The sequence below is a fragment of the Carassius gibelio genome, chromosome B14, assembly GCF_023724105.1.
Source record: "Carassius gibelio isolate Cgi1373 ecotype wild population from Czech Republic chromosome B14, carGib1.2-hapl.c, whole genome shotgun sequence".
Classification (NCBI taxonomy): domain Eukaryota; kingdom Metazoa; phylum Chordata; class Actinopteri; order Cypriniformes; family Cyprinidae; genus Carassius; species Carassius gibelio.
Genome location: NC_068409.1, coordinates 1993505 through 2019037, shown reverse-complemented (window position 1 = coordinate 2019037; position 25533 = coordinate 1993505).

Genomic DNA, 25533 nt, shown 5'->3' with positions numbered 1-25533 from the left:
CAGTTGGTCTGCTGGATCAGAAGCCTGTGGAAGTAGCTACACAACTTTTGTAATCTGCCGTCTTAGCTCATGGACACTCAGTTTTGCAGCCATGATGTTTTAAGCCATTTTTTTTTTTTTTATTATTACTACTTGCTATCACTATTACTTTTGTGATTTACTATCCTGTTATCTGCATTGTTTTGTTTTATATAACAAAGTGACATCTATCTATATATATATATATATATATATATATATATATATATATATATATATATATATATATATATATATATAATTAAAATAAAAAAAAGGGTAAGGCCATGAGAATACTTTAGTATGTTGCTATCACAGCCTGGGCAAAAAATATGCATCTAGGTCAAAACCGTACCTGTGAAGCTCCCTGATGCTGTAGGAAGCATCACTGTCATTCTTGAAGTGTACTGTAGCACGCTGTACAATACCTTATTATGAACCACAGGAATAGAAACTTCTGAGAATCTGACATCCGAATAAAAGTTCATAAAGACGTTTCAACTATTTCTCAGAAAATGGTATTATCCCACAGTTTCATAGTAGTTTACCTTATATTTCAGAATATGGACTACTGTTATGCTACTTTGGTCATGTATGCTGGTCTATGAAACACGCATGAAGACGAAGTGAAAGTCAAGTAGTCTTTAATAAAGCCACAGAAGGGTAAATCACAGAAAGCAGTTAATACTGGACAAAAGAAAACATAACAGACTCAGAGATAGCATGTTTGTGTTATCTGGAGTGTACGGAACATGCCATAAATATACTTCTGCTCCTGCAAATAAAGAACCATCACTTCACCCAAAGCATGACCAAAAAAAAATCTCCAATTTATGAGCAGATAAACTGAGTGAAAGAGAACTTCACTTTAAACAGATGGAAGGACAATGGACATTGATTGCCAATAATTGAAGGACAACACGTTGAGTTGTTCTAGTACGTGAAGGGCAGATGGTATCATGCTTCCTGTCATGGTTTAACACAACAGCAGTGCCGAATGCAGTGTGTGTCTTCAGTGAGAGAGGAGATATATATATACATTTGGGGGTATTTTTTATGATAAGATGTTCATGAATCCCAAGGATTGTTTGTTTGTGGTGGTAGTAACCCCCAGGTGCTTTGAAAATCTGAGCATTTATACATACAAATGCAAACAATGATGTGCTCCTGACGTTTTTTTTTTTTTCCTTTGGGTCACATAAACAAGCTGGGAGGATTCACTCCCCGTTTCCCAAGCGAGAACTTGGACATGAATATTGCAACACACCCACTTGGCACTCTAGATCTCATGCTCTTTCTTCCAAACACTCCCTCTCACACACACACACACACAAACACACAAACTGGTAATCCAGGCTCACTCCAGGCAAGATAAAACACGACCAAAGCAAGCATTTGCAATGGATTTAGTACATTACACTTGTAGGGATTATTATTATTATTATTATTATTATTATTATATATATATATATATATATGGTAATGCAACATCTGATTTTTAAAATGAGTTTTAAAGGATGAATTTTGAGATTTTATGTTTTCAAGTGATATATAATTTCTGATGATTTCTAAAATGTGATAGAGAAAAAGGCAACGAGGAAGTCTTTTTTTTTTTTTAAACAAAGGTAAAACTCCTTTTTTAATGTGGATTTCTGAGGGTGCACTCTTGTCATAAATTAATCTATTACTTTTCCTACATAATTTTTAACAAAAAATATTGGTAAAATATATATTTGGGAGTCTTAGACCTTTCTAACGATATATCGTTTTTAAAGATTAGATTAGATTTGATTGTAATATAGTATAGTCAACGTAGGCATCCCGTTTTCGGGACGGGGTGACAGTTAACAGGTTGAGAACTCACACAAGACATGGACATTCACAAGTTTCCAGAGCCAAACAATTTGCCATACTTAAGGGGGCAAATTTCATGCATTGTGAGCATTTCTGATGAAAAAGCTCCACTTTCATTTGTCTCTCTTTTCGAGGAAAGAGTGGGAGTCATCTGTTTACCACGGTTCAGGACCCACTGCTGCTGAGGCATGGAGGAGAACGAGCTTGTGGGGATCATAGTTGGATCTGGTCGATGAGTTTAGAGAGTAGCTTTCCCTTTCATGTTTGTTGGCTGTGGACGAGAAAGAGCCACTGGAGGACAATGCTATTTCTTTAACACTGTCTATGCCAGAGGCTAGTGCTCTGCTGGGTTCGGCCCAGGAAGAGCAGGAGATGTCTGAGGGCAGCGAAGAAGCTGAGGCTGAGCCTTCTCAATCCTCCTGCCCTGCATATGACGAGCTGTTGGAGGTTATGGATCACGCCACAGCAAGGCAGGACTTGCCATGGTAGCGGGCTAAGAAGGTGGCACCACAAGGTCATCTAGATGGGCGTTATCTTTCTGTCCATAGCCTTCCATTTCTTCCTGATCTTCATACAGAGATTGAGAAGGGGTGGAAGAGGCTGTTCTCCTCAGGCATCCATTGATTCCAGCATACCAGTTATGCCAATATCAAGGCGATGAGCGAAAACGGCTATGAGAGGATGCCCTCTGTAGAGGAGACACTGGCTAGCTATCTTTCTATGGTGAGACGTCCTCTCTTAATACTCCCTCCTTGTAACGGAGTTGCACCGCACCACAGATCTCGCTCTCAGCTACTAAGCAGGCTGCCTTCGCCATGGCCAGGTCTATGGCGGCCATGGTAGCAATGGAGAAACATCTGTGGGTGAACCTGGCAGATTTAGGGACAAAAGAATGGGGCTTTCTTCTCGATGCTTCGGTTTTGCTTTCTGAACTTTTCAGTACCTTCGTTGAGACAGTGGTCGAGAAGTTTAGGGAGGCGAAGGTGCGCTCAGAGGCCTTCAAATTTTTAATTCCAAGAAGGTCCAGGTCTGAGCCTGAACAACGCAGGGGTTCTGGTCCATCTCGGTCTGAGGATCAGAGATGGGCACAGAAGGCTAATGTGGCAGCTCGTGCTCCTCCCTCACCTGCGGGTAGGGGTAGAAGGAATTGCAGGTCAAAGGAAAGTAGGCTAGACCAGTGGTTTTCAACCTGCGGTGGTAATGCAGGTGGGCCGCCAATTATTTTCTGTTCATTTCCAGTCCATTCTAGGGCTGTGCGATTAAAAGAAAACGTCCAAAAATCACAATTTGAACGTGCGCATATGCCTAACTCCAGGTTCACACACTGTCTGTGATGCGCCTTTTTTCTGAGCCAATGTTGACGGATCAGAGCGTTCTCACTGCGGTAAAAGGCTAGAAATAAAAACGTGCGAAAATAATTCATGTCTAACACATGAGCATAGAGTGAATTTGTTAGTGAACAGGATGCAGTTTAAGTGAGAGGAGACACGTTTTAAGTGTGCACACTCTCTCCTCGCAAAGCAGCGTGTATCTGAGCAAGCACGACTGGTTTTGTGACAGAGCAAAGGAAATCTGCTGCGAACAGAGAGATTCGCACTCGTGCATTATTTTAATGTGCTTTCGCGTTATATTTATGCACTCTCACTGCTGACCGCATACACATACTGTATACACACTGCAAACACCTGAGGCACCGCTACAATTAATGAGCTCTATGAACAATGCATGGCAAAAAAGAAAAAAAAAGTCCCTGTATACAGGATTTTTTATTTATTTATTTATTTTGCCACAAGTCTATAATTTTTTTTACATCTTCACTATAGTGATAATTTTGACTTATGTCTGTTCTAGAGATGTTAAAACTTTTTGATAAAGCTCTGATTGGTTTTCTTTTGGAAATATGTTTCAAAGTAATCCTGAATGCATTTATGACTGTAAAAGCACAATTGCAAAATTAATTAAAAAAATCGCGATAGTTTTTTTTTTTTTTTTTGTCCATATCGCACAGCCCTAGTTTATTCAATAAATATAGTATAAAATCTAGCTTCTGAGTACTAAGTTATTAACCCAACAATAGCGGGGTCAGTTAATTTTTTTGAAGTGGGCCGCGCAAACATATGTGTTTGGTTGTGTGGGCCGCGAGTTGAAAAAGGTTGGGAACCACTGGGCTAGACATAAGGGATGTGATCCAGACAAGTTATCAGTGCTTTTGTCCAGATCAGAGTAATACTTTAGTATCTACAAGTTCCCTTATGGGGTTTTAAATCTGCCCTCATCTTCCCCTTTCTAATCCCCTATAACCACCAGCTCTCCACCTGATCGAGGTTAGGTGGGAACTTCCTGCATTACAGTCTCCTATGGTGGACCTATGATGTTTTGGTTGGTTCTATGGCTTCACAGTGACCACCTTATTGATGTTCCAGACTAAAGGCTTTTTTGGAGTCACCTCTTGAGAAAACATGGGGCACCAGCTTGGGAACCAGGGTGGGTGAGTATGATCCACAATGTTTCTGATGCAGTGTTTCTTCACTCGTCAATAATATTATCCTTTCTTAATTTGGGGTTTTCCTCTCATGTAAAATTCTGTTTTTCCAGAGCACCTGGAACCAGCAGCATCAGGAGAACTAGGCTCTTCCTCCACCTCTCTGATTAGATGAGGTTTTGGGCTATCTTTCAGTATGCTTACCCTTCTGATTATATTGATCATGTTGTAGGTCAAGCCCTCTCTCTCTCGTTGAGAACTGGTAAGTTTGCACAATAGTACTCTGCATTATTTTCTAAAATCCTATATGGTAAGGGATTCTTGAGCTGGTAAAAGCCCCGTTAATCTTTCCTCCAATGTATCCTTAGGATAACCTATTAAACAGGGTGTTGCTACTAGGGATCTGCTGAGACAATTCCTTCAGCAAGCTTACACGAGAGCAGGTGGTAGCCCCTGTGTGACAGGCCAAGACTTAGTATGATGCTAGGCTCTTGGTAATATCCCTTTAAAGGAACCTATTCTTGATTCCAAGCCTTGAGCTCTACCCTGGGCCCAGGACTCTGGCCCTAACAGGTATGATTGGGTATGTAGCCTAGACCTTTGGCCGTAAGGGATAATGTCACAGACAGCCATCTAAAGTCCCAGGGGCAACACCCATGGAAATGGTACTTAGTGCTCACCATGGTTCTGGCCTGCACTCCCCTGAGCATTGTGGCGTGGGGATACCATTCCCCATAGCCACCCCTAGAGGACACATTTCGAAGTTCCCTTGAAAGGGAACGACTCAGATTACTTATGTAGTATGGAACAAGACACTGCATCCTCTAAGTTTCTTGCCATGTTTTGGACACAAGCTTTAGACGATGAAGTGAATGATGGGTTCTCCTGGTGCCTATTTAAACTATAGTTGCACCGTTAGTGACAATAGACCCCTAGAGGACGCAGTGTTTCCATCCCTACTCCGGGAACCATGGTTACATAAGTAACCTGAGACGTTTATTCATAGTTTCTCAATGTTGGGATTAGAGGTTAGGCAGTGCAAACACTGTTTTTCCACAGCTTGGCACTACATAGTGTCTTGTTGTATTCGTAAGATCAAATTTTTTGTGCAACATTTTATATATGAGGCCATAGAGCAGGGGTGTCAATCTTTTGCTCCAACAAAACTAGCATGTAGTTTTCAAATAAGCCTGAAGGACTTAATAAGTCAGATCAGGTGTGTTTAATTAGGGTTAAATCTAAATTCTGCATAACTCTGGCCCTCCAGGATTTCAGTTTGACACCCCTGCTGACGTGGCTATATTCTTCTGCAGAGGCAGTGCCTATCCACACTATTACGTAATAGAGTGGTACATTCCACAAGCTGTCAATTTGGCAGACTGACTTTTTTAGAAGTTTTATTATTTATTTATTTATTTGTTTATTTTTGGTACAAAGACCTCTTATATGTGGAAAATATCAAGGGATAAAAAAAAAAAAAATTCAGTTCATTTCCCATTTAAATTGTATTAATATGTAATAATGCAATTTTAATAAAATAAATATGTTCATTCTACCATCCTAATCCGACAAGCCTATAGGAAATTCTGCTTACATTTCTGAGGACACCACATGAACCAAACAATCAAAGGTGAATCTAAGAGCACAAAGTGACATTTGAGTCCGGCAGCTGTCAGTGATACCTTGTAAGGCATTCAGTGACCCTTAACCGAGGACCTCTGAATAATAATGTGTCAATACAGCTAATGGAAGGTAAGAGTGTCAAACATGCAGCTAAACAAAAGAAAGAAAGAAAAAAAAAAACTGCAAGAGATCTCTCTGTGCATCTCTCTCTCTCTCTCTGCCATTCTGTTTGTGTCTCTGTTTGGTGCTCTGGGGGTCCATCCAGTCCCAGAATGGTCCCAAGGCTCTGTCATATAAGATTATAATGTGTGAAGAAGGTGGCCAGAAGGCATTCTCTCAGTCACAGCTGTCTGGCCCGCTTTCTGTGATGGCAGGCGACAAAATGAAAAGCTCTCAATTCCATGGCTTTCATGCAGCAGAGTTGCACCCCTCTCCTGCTGTTACTGAGGACATCTCCTGATGGAAATCAAGTGTATGCCTGGCCCACTGCAATGTAATAAATATAATTTCATATAGTGAGTTCCCTGGAATGAGGGTCAACTTAATAATGGTGCTTCCTCGGCTCCTGGGGATAAAGCATTCAAGTTTTTGAAATTGTCTTCTTTTATTCTCATATATTGCTTGATAGCATATCACCATGGTCTTCAGAAACTTCTAAAAATCAACACAAATTAAATATGAACAAACTCAATGAATGTCTGCTGCTTTCTTTTGTGGCTGCAGTAACTTGTGTGTGTGCATGTGAACATGCCACCTTGAAACTATGGAAATCTTGAACCTCCAACCTTTCTGGATGTTCAGAAATGAACACAGTATTTCATATCACATATTCATTAAGCTCTCTTTTTATTTTTTATTTGTGTGTGGATCTGAACAATACAGCACAACTAGTGAGGTTGAATTTATGAACAATTACTGTCATACGTTGCTGCTTTTGAATTATTTTTTTTTTATTTTTTATTTTTTTTATATAAGTCCAATATCTTATTGAATTGGATTTCAATCAGGAAGTATGTATTGATGGCCATTCAACACACAAGCACATCAATTCTCTTTCTGTATATGCCAAGAAATATCCACAAACTTGTTTCTCACACAAACTTTGTAAGGCAGCAGACTGAGTGAAAGTGAATAAATTTGCATATGGTTCTTCTGTGTCGCCCTCACAATACCTTGCCCAATAGCTTGAGAACCACTGGGCTGCACATTATGCAGTTGGGATTTCTTATAAATCCCTCTGCTCCCAGGATTAATATCATGCTTCCTTAGGAACCGCTCCTCGATCAGTGTCAGTTACATGCCACAAACCAGAATTTACCACCATGGCCAGCAGGCATGATGCAGGCCTTGGCGGGACACTTCTTTCTTGGCTCTCTTTCTCTTCAGTGGTGTCTGCACCTGAGCTCAAAGCTCAGATGATGGATGAACGGAACACAGATATCAGCCTTGTCATCTATTGATGGCTTTTAAAGTACCCGAGAGTGAATTCAGGCTGTAGGCCTCACCTCCACCTCAACACGAGCCGACTCACTAGCCCCGATAGCTGCTGACATCCATCATCTTTCTCACACCTCACATGCCCTCATCATGTGAGTAATGAGACGCGGCTTGGAGAATCTTAATGGATCTGCAAGCTCCTAACTCTTCTCAAACATGAAAAAACATATTAGAGACCTACTTGTTCTTTCAAGGTATCCTTGCCCACAGTAATTGAAAAAGAAATTGAGCAGATTAATTGTCATGAAAGACACATCAGTCAAAGTGCAAGCACAACCTTTTAGCTGGAGCTTTTTTACAAGGCCAGCTGGAATGTCAATGGCAGCTGGTGCCTTTCACCAGCTTTTATTTTATTTTATTTTATTTTATTTTATTTTATTTTATTTTTATCCAGCATTGATTGATTGATTAATTGATTGATTGATTGAAAGTGATGCACACATGAATCAATTAAATGCAAACAATTTGTGAATAAAAAAAATGAAATTTGTAATATTATTTTATTATTAGAAACAGCATAATCAACTACTACTACTACTACTACTACTACTACTACTAATACTACTACTACTAATAATAATAATAACAATTTTATTTATAAAAAATAGTAGTAATTGAAAATTGAACTGAACTGTTGAATAAAGTTTTATTTGCATAAAAAAAGTATTCTCGTATCTTCAAAAAATTCCAGTTGAACCCCCGATGTCACATGGATGACTTTATTTATCTCATTGCTACGTTTCTGGGTGTTGATCATGTTAATTATATTGCTGTCTATGGGAGGATCAGATAAATTTCATAAAACATATCTTAATTTGTGTTCCAAAGACGAACAAAGGTCTTACTGGTTTGGAATGACATGAGGGTGAGTAATTAATGACATAGTTTTCATTTTCGGGTTAACTAACCCTATAATGTCTAGCTCTGTTACCATATATAACTTTCAACCCACCGAAGTGGGTAGTGGGAGGGACCGTGTTACACACCACTGCTGAAATCCAACCACATTTGGCAGGTTGGTGGACATTAATGTCAAACCCTGGGGCCTGTTTCATAAAACAATTTTACCAAACAAACCAGGCTTATGTCAGGTATAATCTGACGTATTGTCAGTTGATTTGGTTCAAAATGTAAGCATAATTTAAATAAGCCTATCTTATTTGGTAAACTTGTTTTATGAAACAGGCCCATGGTTATATGATATAAACTAAATGACATGCAACTAATATTTCCATAGAAAACCCCATTGAGGATTTAGTAGTAGTAGTAATACTAGTAGTATTGTTGTTGTTGTTGCAGATTAGGATTACAAGTAGATATCACAGCACACATTACAAAAAAAAAAAAAAAGTAAAAAAAAAGTGTTTTATAGATCAGTATATTGTTGATTCTTACCCAAGTATGTGACATAGTCACCCACCAAAATGGTGGAAATAATACATGTACTCAAGATTTTACAGGAGCATAGACGGGTCGGTAGGCTCCAAAAATGTATTTTTATGTCCCATCCTGTCTATCACCACTGTTTTCCAGTATACAGAATAAAGTCAAATCAGAGTATGTTTTGAAGATTAAGCCTGAGGTTTGTCTTGCTCTCTTCTCCACTGAGAGCAACTTGAGGCTAAATCTTGTGCAATCTTCTGATGTACTGTAGCACTGATGGTGATGTAATTTATGTTATATTTTAGCTCACACTTGCTTTGTGCTATTTACACTTGTGCTACCTATTTAGAGACTAGGGGGCGACCATGTGCACATCGTAGTGTCCAAAGGGAAAAGTTGGAGGTGAAATAACACGCTTTATGAATTAGATAATAAAAAAATAAAACATTTATAAGGCTATGTGGTTATGTACAGCTATCTCCTAAGAATCACACTTGCTAAATCCAAATGTATCATTATGCTAACTTCAGCAAATCTCTTTCGATACAATCAGATAACTGATAAAATAAGAAGGCCAAATCTGCATTCTTTTACATTTCACAAATACAACCCATTTTCATTTTCTAGTTTACCTAAGCACTAAGTAATAAATGAAATTGTATACCTTACGTGGAAATAAAATGTCTCAACAGTCACTTGCATACATATGAATATCTTTGATTGACTGTAGTTTGATGCATTGTGGGTTAAATAATGCCTTTAGTAGTAGTAACCCTTTATTTTCACTAGTCACAAGTACCAGCGAAATTAGCCATCAACCTGTCCATACATACATACATACAATATGACAAGGGGGTAGACAGGACAGGAAGACAGGGAACCGAGGAACAAATACAGCATAACATTAGGAAAGTGAGGAGAAGAAAAAAACAAAAAAAAAAACAAAAACAAAACAACAACAACACCCAGACTATGCTCCTATTGGGAGTACAGTGTGAGAACAGACACAGACCCGCTTGATAGACTGGCGGTACAAAGCGGTGAAGGCGAGGGATGGGGGGTGGGGGGCTGAATGCATATCTGTATATAAGTGTGTATGTGTCTGATGTGAGAGTTTGTATATTTGTTGGCATGGAGAGCTGGCATTCAAATCTAGGGCCTCAGTCCGCAGATTGTGATAGCGTCACAGCAAGTTGCCATGGAGACAACCTTGGTCAGGTCCTAGACAGAGTCAACAATCAACAGGTGTCACAGGTGTCTTGGACAGCTATTCCCGTTTTCAGAATTTTTCGATAACCTAGGACAAAGCCTAGTCCAATCAGCAGAAGACCTGTTATCATTGTTCCGGATAGGTAGATGTCTTCAATGTCCTCCACAGAAAGAGCCTCCAGACACATGACCCGCCACCTCTCCCACACATCCATCGTGTAGCCAGCTGTAAATGTTCCGGCAGGGCAGTCAGGTTCCCCCAAACCCTAGCTTCTTGTCGAAAAGATGGTGTCAATTGCATTGAGAGACCAGTCGATCTAATCAAATCCATGTTTTCCAGTTATGGAGAGCAGTGCAGAGAGATTTTCTCAGATAGACGAGACTAGAGAGCAAGCAAGGAAGACAAGGGGAGGAGAGGGAGAGAAATATGTCCGCCTCCGTTGAGAGCCAAAGAAGAATTTCACAGTTTAGTGTTGACCTTGAGAGCATTTCTGCTCTCAATCCATCCATCTCCATCAAATACCTCCATCATGACACTGTGTTTTGCCTAGGAAAACCATTTAAAAATCTAATCCCAAGGAGCGAGAATGAAATCAGACTCAGCGCATAATAAATACGCCCATTTGCAAGGCCTTGAATAAATGCTATAATTAATTGTACTCATAAAGAATGACTATTTACCATTTATTGGACCATAAACTCTTTATGGTGCAATATATAGCATCTGCTTCAGTTCAACGCCATTATTTGAGTCTTTAAAGGAATTCCTCACAGACAAAAAGCAATAACAAAAACATAAACTAATACCGCAATTAAAGATTATTATTCACATTTTATATATATATATATATATATATATATATATATATATATAACCCTAATGGTTAGAGGGTTGGACTCCCAATCGAAGGGTTGTGAGTTCTAGTCTTGGGCCGGACGGAATTGTGGGTGGGGATAGTGCATGAACAGCTCTCTCTCCACCTTCAATACCACGACTTAGGTGCCCTTGAGCAAGGCATCGAACCCCCAACTGCTCCCCGGGCGCCGCAGCATAAATGGCTGCCCACTGCTCCGGGTGTGTGCTCACAGTGTGTGTGTGTGTGTGTTCACTGCTCTGTGTGTGTGCATTTCGGATGGGTTAAATGCAGAGCACAAATTCTGAGTATGGGTCACCATACTTGGCTGAATGTCACTTTCACTTTCACTTATATATATAAATATACATATATATATATATATATATATATATATATATATATATATATATATATATATATATATATATATATATATATATATATACATACACACACACACACACACACACACACACACATATGCTGCATTCGAAACCGTTCCCTATCCACTGTATGGTGCACTATATGGGGTGTCAGCCATTTTGTAGTGCTGTCCGAATTCTGAGTGAACTAGTTCATTCCCTACATTTGTCCACTACTTTTTAACCCACAATTCATTCTGATTTCGAGTTTACAACCGATGTACACTCGCTGAAGCACTATTTCCCACAATCCAATGCGGAGTAGCGTCGAGCTGGAAGAGAGAACGGGAGCGAGCGAGTTTGAATGAGAGTTTACATTTTTGTTATTTCTGTTTTAACGTTTTTCCTACATTATTTATATTAAATTATGTTATGTAGACAATAACTCAGTTTAATATTTGACTAATTTACTGAGGTGGTATCGTTGTTAACTTACAAAAATGATGATAATAAAAAAAAAAAAAAAAAGAAAAAAAAAAAAAAAAAAATATATATATATATATACCATGGGTGAAACCACAAAACCGAAGCGCAGGAATGAATAACTGCAGTATAAAGTAATTTTGAGTATTATTGCTATTAGTATTATTTTCTAAAATTAGGTACATGTAATATTACATGTTTTTGCAACAGCTCCAAGTCTCACGCACAGTGTAGGCTATACGTCACTGTCCGAATCCGTTCACTTATTTACTTGTTCACTTCTTCCTGATATAGTGAAATCAACTGCCATACACTATATAGGGATTAGTGAATGAGTGAATGAGTGAATGAGTGAGCGATTTCAGACACAGCAATACACTCACCGGCCACTTTATTAGGTACACCTGTTCAATTGCTTGGTAACACAAATTGCTAATCAGCTAATCAGCCAATCACATGGCAACAACTCAGTGCATCTAGATGTGGTGGAAATGACTTGCTGAAGTTCAAACAGAGCATCATAATGAGGAACAAAGGGGATTCAAGTGACTCTGAACATGGAATGGTTGTTGGTGTGAGACAGGCTGGTCTGAGTATTTTAAAATCTGCTGATCTACTTGGATTTTCACGCATAACCATCTCTAGGGTTTACAGAAAATAGTCAGAAATAGAGAAAATATCCAGTAAGCAGCAGTTTTGTGGAGGAAAGTGCCTTGTTGATGTCAGAGATCAGAGGATAATGGGAATACTGGTTAGAGATGATAGAAAGGCAACCGTAACTAAAATAACCACTCATTACAACCAAGGTATGCAGAATACCATCTTTGAACGCACAACACATCCAACCCTGAAGCAGATGGGCTACAGCAGCAGAAGACCACACCAGGTGCCACTCCTGTCAGCTAAGAACAGGAAACGTAGGCTACAATTCACACAGGCTCACCAAAATAGGACAATAAAAGATTGGAAAAACATTGCCTGGTCTGGAATTTGGAAACCTCTGGAATTTGGAGTAAAGAACATGAAAGAATGGATCCATCCTGCCTTGTCTCAACGGTTCAGGCTGCTGCTGGTGGTGTAATGGTGTGGGGGTTATTTCTTGGCACACTTTGGGCCCCTTAGTACAAATTAAGCATTGTTTAAACAGCACAGCCTATCTGAGTACTGTTGCTGACCATATCCATCCCTTTATGACTACTCTGTACCCTTCATCTGAAGGCTACCTCCAGCAGGATAATGCACCAGGTCACAAAGCTTAAATCATATCAGACTGTTTTTTTGAACATGAGGATGAGTTCACTTTATTCAAATGGCCCCCACAGTCAACAGATCTCAATCCAATAGAGTAGCTTTGGGATGTGGTGGAATGGGGGATTTGCATCATGAATGTGCAGCTGACAAATCTGCATATGCTATCATGCCAATATGAATCAAAATCTATGAGGAATGTTACCAACACATTGTTGAATTTATGCCATGAAGAATTGAGGTAGTTCTCACCCGCTCCAGCCTCCTCCACCAGTGTCGTCTGGCAGCCCCTCTGCTCAACCTCAGCCTACCATCTTCCAGCTTTGCCAGGGTCGGAGTATCCAACCTGACTCCTAGCTCCCTTGCCTCCACCGTAACCTGCCAATCCAACGGCTCCAATGGGAACCCTCATCCCTCCGGCTCCACATTGGTTGGTCGTCAGCCCGCCATAGCCTTCTCTTTTCTGGCTGCACCTCATCGCCTCGTCCCACCGGCTCCATTGAGCTTCTACCTCCTGTCAGCTCCACCTTGGTCCTCAGTTGCTCTGGCTTCAGCTCCACCATGGGTCTGCTGTTATGGCTGTGGCCTGGGTCCTGCTGTTCTCCTACTGCTCCAGGTCCCTCTTGTCACCACCCTGGACTTTGTCTTCAGGCCCCCTCCAGGGTGGTGTAATGGTGTGGGGGGTATTTTCTTGGCACATTTTGGGCCACTTTCTACCAACTGAGTATCATTTAAACACCACAGCCTACTTGAGTATTGTTGCTGACCATTTCCATCACTCTATGAATAATTTAGTTACATTTAAATAATTACATTTAAAATGGCTTTTCATGTTTTGTAAAATAAAATACAGTAACATTGTAATATTCTGTATCATTACAACTTCAAATAGTGGTTTTGTTTATATATATATATATATAATGCTAAATTGATATGGATTACATCTATTCAGCTGCCCCCAAAAGAGTTGTTAACCTGACAGATATCAGTGAAATTGGTGTCCTGAGAAATGACACCTTTCTCTGCGACATACCTAAACATACCAAGGATAAAAAAAAGAAAAAAAGAAAAATCCAATTCTGTTATGTAGAGCCACTTTGACTTAAAAATACAACAGATTATGTGCGTGCGCCAGTACAGTATAATGACTTTAGAGATGTATGATGCTGCTGCAGGTGACATAGGTGGTACCTGCCTTGGGGAAAGTGTGTACTTCCAGCCACAATGGTTTCTGTACAGTACGTGTATATATGCTTGTGTGTGTGTGTGTGTGTTTGTGTTAACATAATGAAATGCATGCACACACACTATCATAGCATGTGTGATTGGAAGTGGGTGTAATGTATGCAAATGTGTGTTTCATAATTTGAGTGACGAGGATGTGATACTCCAACAGCATAAGCACTGTACTGTAGGGACTATATCTTTAATATATTCCATATTTCTTTCAGTTTCTTCATATGGAGGCTACAGTAAAATAAGCAGGCATGGTTCCTCAGGCCGTAAACAGTATTTACACTCAAACACGTTCCCAAAATGGGATCTGTGAGCAGAGATATTGTTCCCCATGATTCATGTTATTGGTAGCTGATATTATCTGTTATTGGCTTGACATTTTACAACCTGAAGTGCATAGTACATAATCTGCATTTAAAAAGAAGATATTAAGTCAGCTTGTATAAAACATGTACTGATCCCAGTTAAATAATACACAATACAGAGGAATTACAGCTTTTCTTGAGCTAAAGGGAATAATTATAAGTGACTTCAATTTAGCTGATCCTGATCAGTGTATTTTGATTATTAATAAACTGTGATTCTATTTAGAAGACAAAAATGTTGTATATTTGGATAGATTATGATACATTTATTATTAACAGCATATGGACATCTTTATAGATGAAAAAGGTTTATGAATCATTTGAAGTTCATATACTTTTTATTAAATAGAAAATATTAGTTGTTCTATAATTATAATACATTTAGAACTTTTATGAAAATAAAGGTGTCATTTGTATTACCATAATATTTATCTTTAAATATAATTTAAAGTAATTAACTATTCCATAAAATATTTTTAAAAGGGTTGTCAATGGAATCATTATCATTAGTCTATTGTTTGTATCATATAATCTAATGTTTTTGTTTAATTTGTCAGTAATGTATAATCAAAAACTGTTAACCCTTATTCCAGGGTTTGTAAAGTAAACATTTGATGATAGAAAGTGGATATCCATAGAATTATCAGCATTTAATTCTCTTTGCAAGAGCACCTTGCACTTTTATGAAGCTTGAGCACAAAGCTTGAAATTGAATTGTAAAACTGTCATTCCCATTACTGTCAGCCCTATAGTACATTAGCATAATTTAATCACAGTATATATTAAAATGCATCAATGAAGTTGCACAATGCAGTTTATTGACTTAAAATGTTTTATTTTTATATATTAAAAAAGCATGACCCAAGATATATTTATCTGCTACACAATTAACAGCTATTTCATTTAACCTAATTTTATGTCGTAAGATTGCTTTGCAAAATAGTGCACACTATTTTATTTACATTTATTCATGCTTTTGTCCAAAGCAACTTACAATTGCTATATATGTCAGAGGCCGCACACCTCTGGAGCAATTAGGGGTTGCGTGTCTTGTTCAGGGACACATTGGTGTCTCACAGTGGATTCAAACCCGGGTCTCCCCCCACCAAAGGCATGTGTCTTATCCACTGCGCCAACACCACCCTCTATTTTATAATAGTTATATGCCAAAGTGAAATTTGGAGAAATTTCCTGATCAATCACATTTTTGTATGATGTCATATCCTATGAGTTAAGGTTAAAGTGTGGCAGCTGCTGAAAGTGACAGAAGAAGCAGGGGGAGGAGCATTTACTTGCCCGGATTGTTGTGTTTGAATGGGTGATCTATATCGGAGAGTGACATAGTGTATTAATCTAGAGGGGGGCGGCTGCCAGTGCAAGGGCATATCTCTTCTCATTGATATGTTTGCTGCAGCTCAGTAATCAATTGCAGAGAGCACTCAGGCTGCAGATTGGCTGCTGCTGACTAAATGGCAATGTACCATAATTACAAAATCTGATGGAGAAATTCCATACGCTCAAGAGCCAGCTGTGTGTACTGTGCATGTTCGGAAAGTCTGGTGTAAAAGGTTTGTTGGGGATTTTGTTCCATTTCTAATGCACATGAATGCCCTACATCTGAGACCATTTATGTCTTGTTTATTCATTTGCATTCATTTATTTACATTATTTGTTTAAAGGAACAGTAAACCCCCAAATAAAAATTTGCTGAAAATATACTCATCTTTAGGCAATCCAAAATGTAGATTAATTTGTTTTTTCATCAGAATATATATATATATATATATATATATATATATATATATATATATATATATATATATATATATATATATATATATATATAATATATATTTGTAATGAAACCACACTACTCATAACTGTTACATTAAACATTCAGTATATTCTGATTGGCTGTAATAGTATCACATTTTAGATTTTACATTAAGGACACCGCGTGCGTGCTCTTCACCCCAAACAAAAATGCTGAATATTTGTCATCAGGTGTCAAATAATGATGACACAGATGCAGACAACAGGATGACGTGTTCTCCAGGTGCCTATTTATACTATAGTCAATCTGGTAATGACATCATGGGCTGTCGCCGGCCACCATGTTGTTGGTGTTTTTTCAATGTATGCTTCAGACACGGGTCACGACGAGGCATTCCCCATAGCGACCCCTAGAGGACACAGTTCGAAGTTCCTTTTATATTTAATGAAGTTACAGACTGTGTAAATAATAACTTGGTCCTCTATTTACTTTTATTTTACTGTGGATTCGTTTACAAGCAAGGCAAAATTTGATGCAGGATTTTCAGACGGATTTAAAATGAAAGACGATGCTGTGCTCTGAATGGTGTGTCTAATCAGACCGATGAATGGTGGTGATGTAACAGATGGGGTGACGTGACCAGGAAGCTATAAAAGCAGGTGAGGTGAGGCCTTAGAGGGCGCAACACTTCGGGTGGAGTGAGCCTTGACCTCTAAGGATGAGGGAAGGCCAGAGGACTCATATGAAATAGTAATGCGTACTGAGGGAAGGACAATAACAAACAAACAATCAGTGACTTCCTCCACATGGCAGCTTTGTGGGAATATGTGTCCAGTGTTCGCACTTCAGTGCTAGCTTCTGCTGGTCAGGCTCCCTAAAGCGGGGAGGACAGAAAACCTGTAAACCCCAGTACTACAGGCCATGGCACTAAGGAGGGCACTTTAGGGATGTATCCCAGCCTGGGGTACAAAAAAAAGCTTTGGCCAAGATGGGCGCAATGTCTAGGAAGGAGGGGGCCACTGAAAAGGCCAGCAAATCTCAGACTCTCTTCAGTGAAGTGATAGCTAACAAGAAGACAACCTAAAGTGTCAGAACTTGACCTGAAACCTCAGATCTTTACAGAGAGCCTCCAGGACCATGGACAGATCCCATGGTGGAACACAGGATCATACAGGCCTCAGCCTCAGCAAACAGTGGAGGAAACGTGTAACCAGGGAGTATCATCCAACAGACTGACCACTGAGTTGGGCATGGTAAGCAGTTATAGCTGCTAAAGCTGCATCATCTCTAAAAGCTCTGGTCTTGCCTTCCATGCTTCTGCGAACCAATTCAGTGCTGTTGGGAAAGGGGTCCATGGCCCAGGTCAGGCTGGTGCTTGTCTCCACACAATGGTTGTGCTGCAGGCATAGTAAGCCAACTTACTTAAAGAGCTAGATGAAGGTGAAGTTAAAGCAGATGATATTTCTGAACTAAGGAGAACATATTATTTACTTGTTCTAACACCAGAGCCTGCCCAGGACCCACCACCGTGGAAAAGATCCTGTTGAAACGAGGTGGAGGAGAACCAAAATTAATTCTGTATCCTCTTTCTACAGTCTGCAGGACCCATCATGATGTATTTGGCAGAAGCTTTCACACTGCCAGACAATCGTCTAAGGGAATCAGTCTCTCGAGACTGACCTCTGGTGTAATATGAGACTTCCTCAATGGTAGTGAGACCCCCCAGAGCTGCAACATTTCCGGGTGGACACTGGGATGTGCACTCGCTGGAGACTGCTGTGTCCTGAAGCACTGCTGGTGGCAGGGTTAACAGCTCGGCCTCCACTGGGCTTTGAGTAGAGACAGGCACCATTTTATGAGATGAACACCACTCTTCCTCAGCTGGGGCTGCCCTCAGGAGGCCTGGGACACAAACATCAGGGCTCCTTTGTCGAATACTTCTTAACCAGAAGGATGGTCCCCAGATTCACCGTCAGCTTCTAAGCCTCCGACCATAAGTGTCGCTCCCTTCGCAATCCGTGTTTGTGTGGGGGCATGTGAGTCATGACATTCACTTTCTGCACCTCTCTGTATGATGTGCATGCACACGGCTCCCTTCCAGCAGCCCCATGAGCTAGAGAGCGGCGAGGGAGGAAATGCCACCACTTGTTTACAAGCTTCCTTAGACCTGCCGAACATGCCAGAAGGTGAAAGTGGGGCATAAAGCAGGACGACCCTGTCCTTCTCTTTGATGTCTTATAGAGCAAACCACAAATGCCTCTCTGTGGCATCCAAGGTTGCCATTGACTGACCTGATTGCTTTGTGTCGCTGAGAGGCAAATCAGCAGTTCGCCAGAGTTCACTAATATCATTGGCTTTAACTTCCTTATGCTCATCTAACTCCTTAAGCAGGTCTGCTTAGTATCCCTGAAAAACAGTCATCATGTAAAGACATACACCAGCCTGATCTGCTGCTGTGTACCCATTGCCCACCAGCGCTGAAGTGGTACGAAGTTGTTGTTGGTGGGCAGTATCAGGGCTTTAAGGGATAATGCCACACTGGGAGACAGATAGCTCATGAGTGTCTGTTCAATCCGGGTCTTCGCTCTCTAAAACTGCACTCATTTAATCCTGTGACGTTAGAGAAATCAATGAGAGGTGGGCTAAAGAGGTGGACCAAGTATTGGACCCATCTCCATTCCCTACACCAGATCCAGCTGCAATCCCCATGACCACAATCGCCAGACCAGAGCCGCAGGGAGGGCTCCCTCATCAAAGAGAGCCCACCACGAGCGAAGCAACCATATAGATAGATCATTGCTTTTTAGTTTGTAAAGGTGACAGGCAACAATAAATAATGGACATACGCACACATAATGCTTTGCTGAATGACAAAAGGTGCCATTGTCTCTACCTCATTTGCATCTATAGCTTCCTGGCTACACATCAACCCATCCGTGACGTTGCGCCCATCCATTGGTCTGATTACACACACGATTCAGAGCACGCTGAAGGCGTTCTCAAATTGTTCAAATTTTACAAAGGGGAACTGAAGTAATGATGTTGAAAATTCAGCTTTGCATCATAGGAATAAATTATATTTTAAAATAGAAAACATTAATATATATTTTTCAAATAACTGTATTTACTGTATTTTTCATTTACAAAATGCGACTTGATGAGCAAATAGGAATTATTTTAATAACGCTGCTATTAATAATTTCCAACTTTTCACTGGTAGTGTAAATAATTGAAATAAACACTTTGTATATTCTAGAATAATTTTCTTTTCTACATGTTTTGTTTTCTTTAAGGCTCCAGAGATGTGGCGTGCAGTACTTGCAGTTCTGAGAACAAACACAAGCATACATGTACAGACAAGCAAAAAGTCAAGAATATAATGCGCTGTCAATCCTCCACATGATGGGGCACTTTCTGCCTTTGACCTCTGCCCCATCTCCCATTCCAAAACCTTAAGCCTGAAGAAGAAGAAGAAGAAGAAGAAGAAGAAGAAGAAGAAGAAGAAGAAGAAGAAGAAGAAGAAGAAGAAGAAGAAGAAGAAGAAACCTATGACAGTAACAGCAGTACACACTGCCAAGATGAGCTCTCAGGATTTTTCTTTTTATTTATTTATTTCTGTTCACAATGAGAGAAAGTCAAAGGTGTGAAACTCCTCCATCTGGTCTCTCATCACAGAGAGCCTCTCCACCTGTGGCCCCCTCTTATGCAATAGCTGCCCTGCTTTGTTCCATCTGCATGATTATTGTAATGATAAAACACGAGGCAATTATACGAAAGAGAGAAGACCGCAAATAATCTGATCAAAGTATTTTCCATTAGTCTTTTGAGATTTTCAGTTGTTATGTAAGAATGAATGTTGTTGTACTCAACAGGGTCATGTGCATTTAAACTGTAGAGGCACATGTAAATCTTTTGCTTTTAGCTGAGACTTCTGCCATTATATAGTCTTATGGACATCAGCCTACTCTTAAGCAACTTGAAAATTGACTTTTTTTGTGAATGTCAATGCTGCTATTTTCCATACAAGGAAATGCTATTAATCTCAGTTGCATTTTTTAAGAAGAAAAAAAAAAACAATCATTTTAAGGTTGTTCCAAATTTAAAGTTGCATTTCAGGTCAATAAAACCCTATTTCAATCCATGTAATTATGTATGTATGTATGTATTTATTTATTTATTTATTTATTTATTTATTTATTTATTTATTTATTTATTTATCTAAAAAAGTAGATTAATCGTTGCTTCCTTCAAAAAGGGTATTTTTAAGCATTTTACAGTTTTTATATATACACACACACACACACACACACACACACACACACACACACACACACACACACACACATATATATATATATATATATATATATATATATATATATGTGTGTGTGTGTGTGTGTGTGTGTGTATAAAAACTGTAAAATGCTTAAAAATACCCTTTTTGAAGGAACAAGGGGTCTTGACAGCCTTACAGACACTATGCCTCACTACTCAGAAATTGGTTAATTTAGACCATTTAGGAAATTAATAGAATGAGGCAATATATTCAGAATCAATGAAAAAATTGAGTTCAGAGAAATGCTATTCCCTCATGTCAATGATGTGTCTTTAGAACATAAAGCAAATGGCTCTTCTTTGTTGCTTTTAAATGACTAAGTCAAAACTGTTGTGAGATTCCCATGACAAATTTACAAAGAAACAACAACACTATGAAAGGGTCTGAACATTAATGCAAAAGGCTGTTGGCTGTCAAAAACGAACATGGCACCCCCCAGGTAATGAGCCATATTTGAACAATCTAAGGACATGGTTTAAAAATGTATTATGACATTTTATATTTATGTAGCCTACACAATTATTTACACAATTAATTTACACTGTAATCCTTTAATTTTAAATATTTGGCATGTTTGTGCACTGCTGCATGTCCCTGTATGTAATAAGCACAGTGAACGTGCGTTGTGGACCCGGCCAGTAGCGCATTTTCTACTAATGCGCTCTTTAAATAAAATAATAATAATAATTAAATAAATAAATACATGATAGTGCACCATTGACTTAAGACCAGACCAGGTTTGAGTTGGTCTATGACACAGTCTATTTTCAGTTCTTCAAAATAGCAACGCGCCAACCATGCGCCTGAACACACCAGCATGCCCAAAATGATCACAAACTCATTTGCTAGTTAAACAACGTGGCACAGGATGGGAAAATGAGAATTACTTCGGGCAGAAACTAGCAAAAACACTTGCACTGTGCCTTGTGCCGGATAGGGCCAATTATGTCAAAAACTTCAGAAAGTTATGAAACACTTTATTAGCAGGAAGTACTGTATTCTACTGAAATCATAATTGCGTCATAAAAACGGTCGCAGAGAATGCTGGATTTTAGATGGGAAATGGAAAAGTTATATATAATTAAAGCATTTCACCTTAAAAGTCATCACGTTTTATTTTAATAAACATGAATTTTATCATGATACTGCTTAGAATTATTTGATTTTAAAGATGTAGGCTACAGCATCAAAACATGATGTTTTTAAAAGTCTTCCTCTGTGAAAAAGAAGTGAACTTAAGTATACTTTTAAGAAATAATATGTTTTAAAACAATATACTGAAGTACAGTATAAAATCCATTATAGTTTAAATTAATATTAAATGCAATTACTTGATCTTAAGAGTGATTTGTTGACCTGCTTATGTAGCTTTGTGTAATTTCATAATTAATTATTTTGTTTTTCATAAATGGTTAAATTTTGTGCATTTTTGGTAAACGAACACATATTTTAATGTAATCTAATTTCTATAGAAACTTGCATGGCATTGTTTGTAAACGTAATGACAAAGCAGCAATTCAGAACATATATTAACTTTAAAATGTATGTTAGTCAATACAGAAAAAAAAATGCATTTCTTTAAAGAATTAAATAAGATTATTTATTTTATTTTTTTTACAATCTATCTAATTTAAAATGTGCCTTAAAACATTTGTATAAGTGTTCCCATGTGTGTTATGGAACAGTCTGAGATTAAAAAAGAAAAAAGATAAATGAGATTAATCTTTCTGTAAGTACACTTAAGAGGCCTTTTAAAAAAAATTAAACCATGATTTTAAGATTTGAAGTCCAACAAAATCCACATTTGATACAACTAAGCAAACCTCTTTTCAAACATAGCTCATGAATATTTAAGAAATGTATGAACTTTCGGCCTTCATCATATTGTAAACTTCAGCTCTTAGTCTCGTAAGAAACAATTTTTTGTCTCTGATTTTCTCACTGAACAGTACTGTTTAGCCAATACTCACCACAAAGGAAGGACAATGTGAATATACAGTGGCTGGTTTGGCTGCATCCTTTTCAACAAACAGCTCACACCACACAATTACCAGTTATTATATGCTGTATTACCTCCCACTCACCAACACAAACACAATGACTTCTAATTGAAGCAGATGGCTCTTACATAAACCTAGAACCAGAGATGGAAGCGGCCCACTTTGGTCACCTCACTGGGCTCCCTGACATCTATGTACTTTTGAAGGAAATGTGCTACGTTCAGATAATATTCACACCGTGCATGAAGAAAGGGCTGTATTAAGAGCAATTGAAGAACAAAGCCCAGTCACTCCGGCACCTTCCGTGGCATCTTCATTTGCGTGTTCGTTTCTTATTTCTCGGGTCGGCATTTTCCAAAGTGATATGCACATCTGTTCTCTGACAAAGACCTGCTCTCTGTGTCAAAACAGGAGCCTAATTGTTCTGAACATTGCTGTTACCATAGCAGCAGGCTTTACTGGAAAGAGAGAATGACGGTGGTGGTGTGATTTTAAAAATAAGTGTGATACCAGGATGAGGTGGCTGGGGACCTGGACGTGCTTTGTGCACAGAAAACTGGTGAAAACTGGACTGGAGACCTAGTTCTCAGATCCAAACTTCTGAAGCATGCATAAGCGTGCCATGCTGTCTGTGTATGTCTGCTTTGGTTTCGCTTTGAGTTTTCAAGGTTACAAGAATGTTTAGGGATCCCATTATCTGCAGGTACAAAGTACAATGCATATTTACAGTGAAAATCTTACATCTTACTTTCTTTAAAAAACTTTAAACAATAAAGAACTGCATCTGCTGATAGCATTTTGATTCTGGCATGCTATCTGAATTACTTTCAATAAAATGTTTATACAAATCAGGTAATGACACACACATGGTCAATATTGCATTTATTCAAGTGGAACAAAATCGATTTTGCATACTAGATATTAAAATTTTGCAGCAGACTATTCCTATCTGCATACTTTACTGTTTCTGAAACCTGAATCATCTGAAACAGCTCTCATGCACTTGATTAAATATATACTAAAACATTTGGGAGGTCAGTAAGATTGATAAATCGATTGATTAATTATGTAAAGAACTGAAAATGTATTTAGCAAAAGCACACTGAATGAATCAAAAGTGGTGGTAAAGCAATGTTTAATGTTATACATTTATATATTAAGATATCAAATAAATGTTTCTTGAGCAGCAAGTCATCATATTAGAATAGTTTCTGAATGATCATGTGACACTCAAGACAAGAGAATTGATGGTGAAAATTCAGCTTTACCATCACATGAATAAATTACACTTACTGATTCCTGTAACAAAGTTAATTACAATTGTACAAACATTACTATTTTCACTGAATTTATGATAAAAGCAGCTTTGGTGGACATAAGAATTTATGTGTTTATGTATGTATTTATTTATTTATTTATTTATTTATGTTTGTGGTCAGTAATAGCACAACATTAACTGCACAGGACTAATAGTGACTTTTTGGGAAGAGGGACAATTAAGAATAATATGAAATCGTAATGATTGCGTTTAAATACAGCGTTGTATGAGTGCAGATGGTTAAAGCGATTGAGTGATTTAGCGGGTGGTTAGTAAATAAGATGCAGTGGCATTGTTTACTGAATTAGCCCTTGAGTGTTCGTTATGTCTGTTCAGTTATATTTGATACACTTGATTTAACTCAGGGCTCCTATGGCCCTTTTTTTTCCGGGTAGACGCCATATTAAATTAGACATGAATGAAAACAAGATTCTGAGGGGCAGAAGTATAGTCAGTTCAGATTACGCTGGTGTATACCATGGTGTTGATTGCTAAGTTTGCAAACACTGAAAACATTAATTTTCAAAGAATTTCCCAAAAAAAAAAAAAAAAAAAAAAAGTGACAGACTTGACAACAAAACCAACAGGGGACTGTACTTCTATTTCTCACAGCTTTGTTTTCATTCAACTCAAATTAAATATGTTGTCTACTTGACAAAGTTCTATTAGGATAGTTATATTTCCATTGAGCAAATCATTCACAATTAACAGTACAGCTATCTAAAATGGGCTTCTTGTAAAGTTTACCTTGAAAGAAAAAAAGAAAAAAAAGTGATCAAGAAAAGCAAATGTTCTTTAAAAAGACTCATGCATAAATAAATGCACTCTTTCTTTTTTTTTCTTTTTTTTTTTTTTAAATTACTAACTAAATCCTGTGTTTGTTTTAATAAACACTCCTTCTATCATCGCATTGAAAATGGACATGCTAGAAACTTAATTATAGCCCCACCACTGCTATCAACGTCCTCTAAAGTTGTATTTTTAGTTCAGATTTCCCGCCTACTTCGAACACAAGGAAGGATTAGGATTTCAGTGGAGTGGTAATATTAGTTTTCCATAATTAACAACATATATATATACATATATATATATATACTTTATACTGTGGACATGTGAGTGTGCGTGTGTGTGTGTGTGTGTGTGTGTACAGGAGAAGAAATGTTTTGGGATTTATCTCTCTATTCAGAAGCTTGAGGGATACAGTATGTACTAATTTGATCCAAAGAGAAAACACTATTACACTGATAAAATGCAGTGACATTTACACCTAAAGGCAGCTGCATTTAATAATTTATCATCTAAACTGCTGTCTACTGAAGGTCAATAAAGGCAGGAGCATAATTCAAATTTAGTGTTAAAGTTTGTAAGAATAAAGTTTCTTTTCATTTTATTGTGTTGGGTTGTACTATATTACAATTAAACATTTAAAATGGAATACAAAGTGTCATAAAGAATAATTTTCATTGATCTTTTAAAAATAGTTTGATT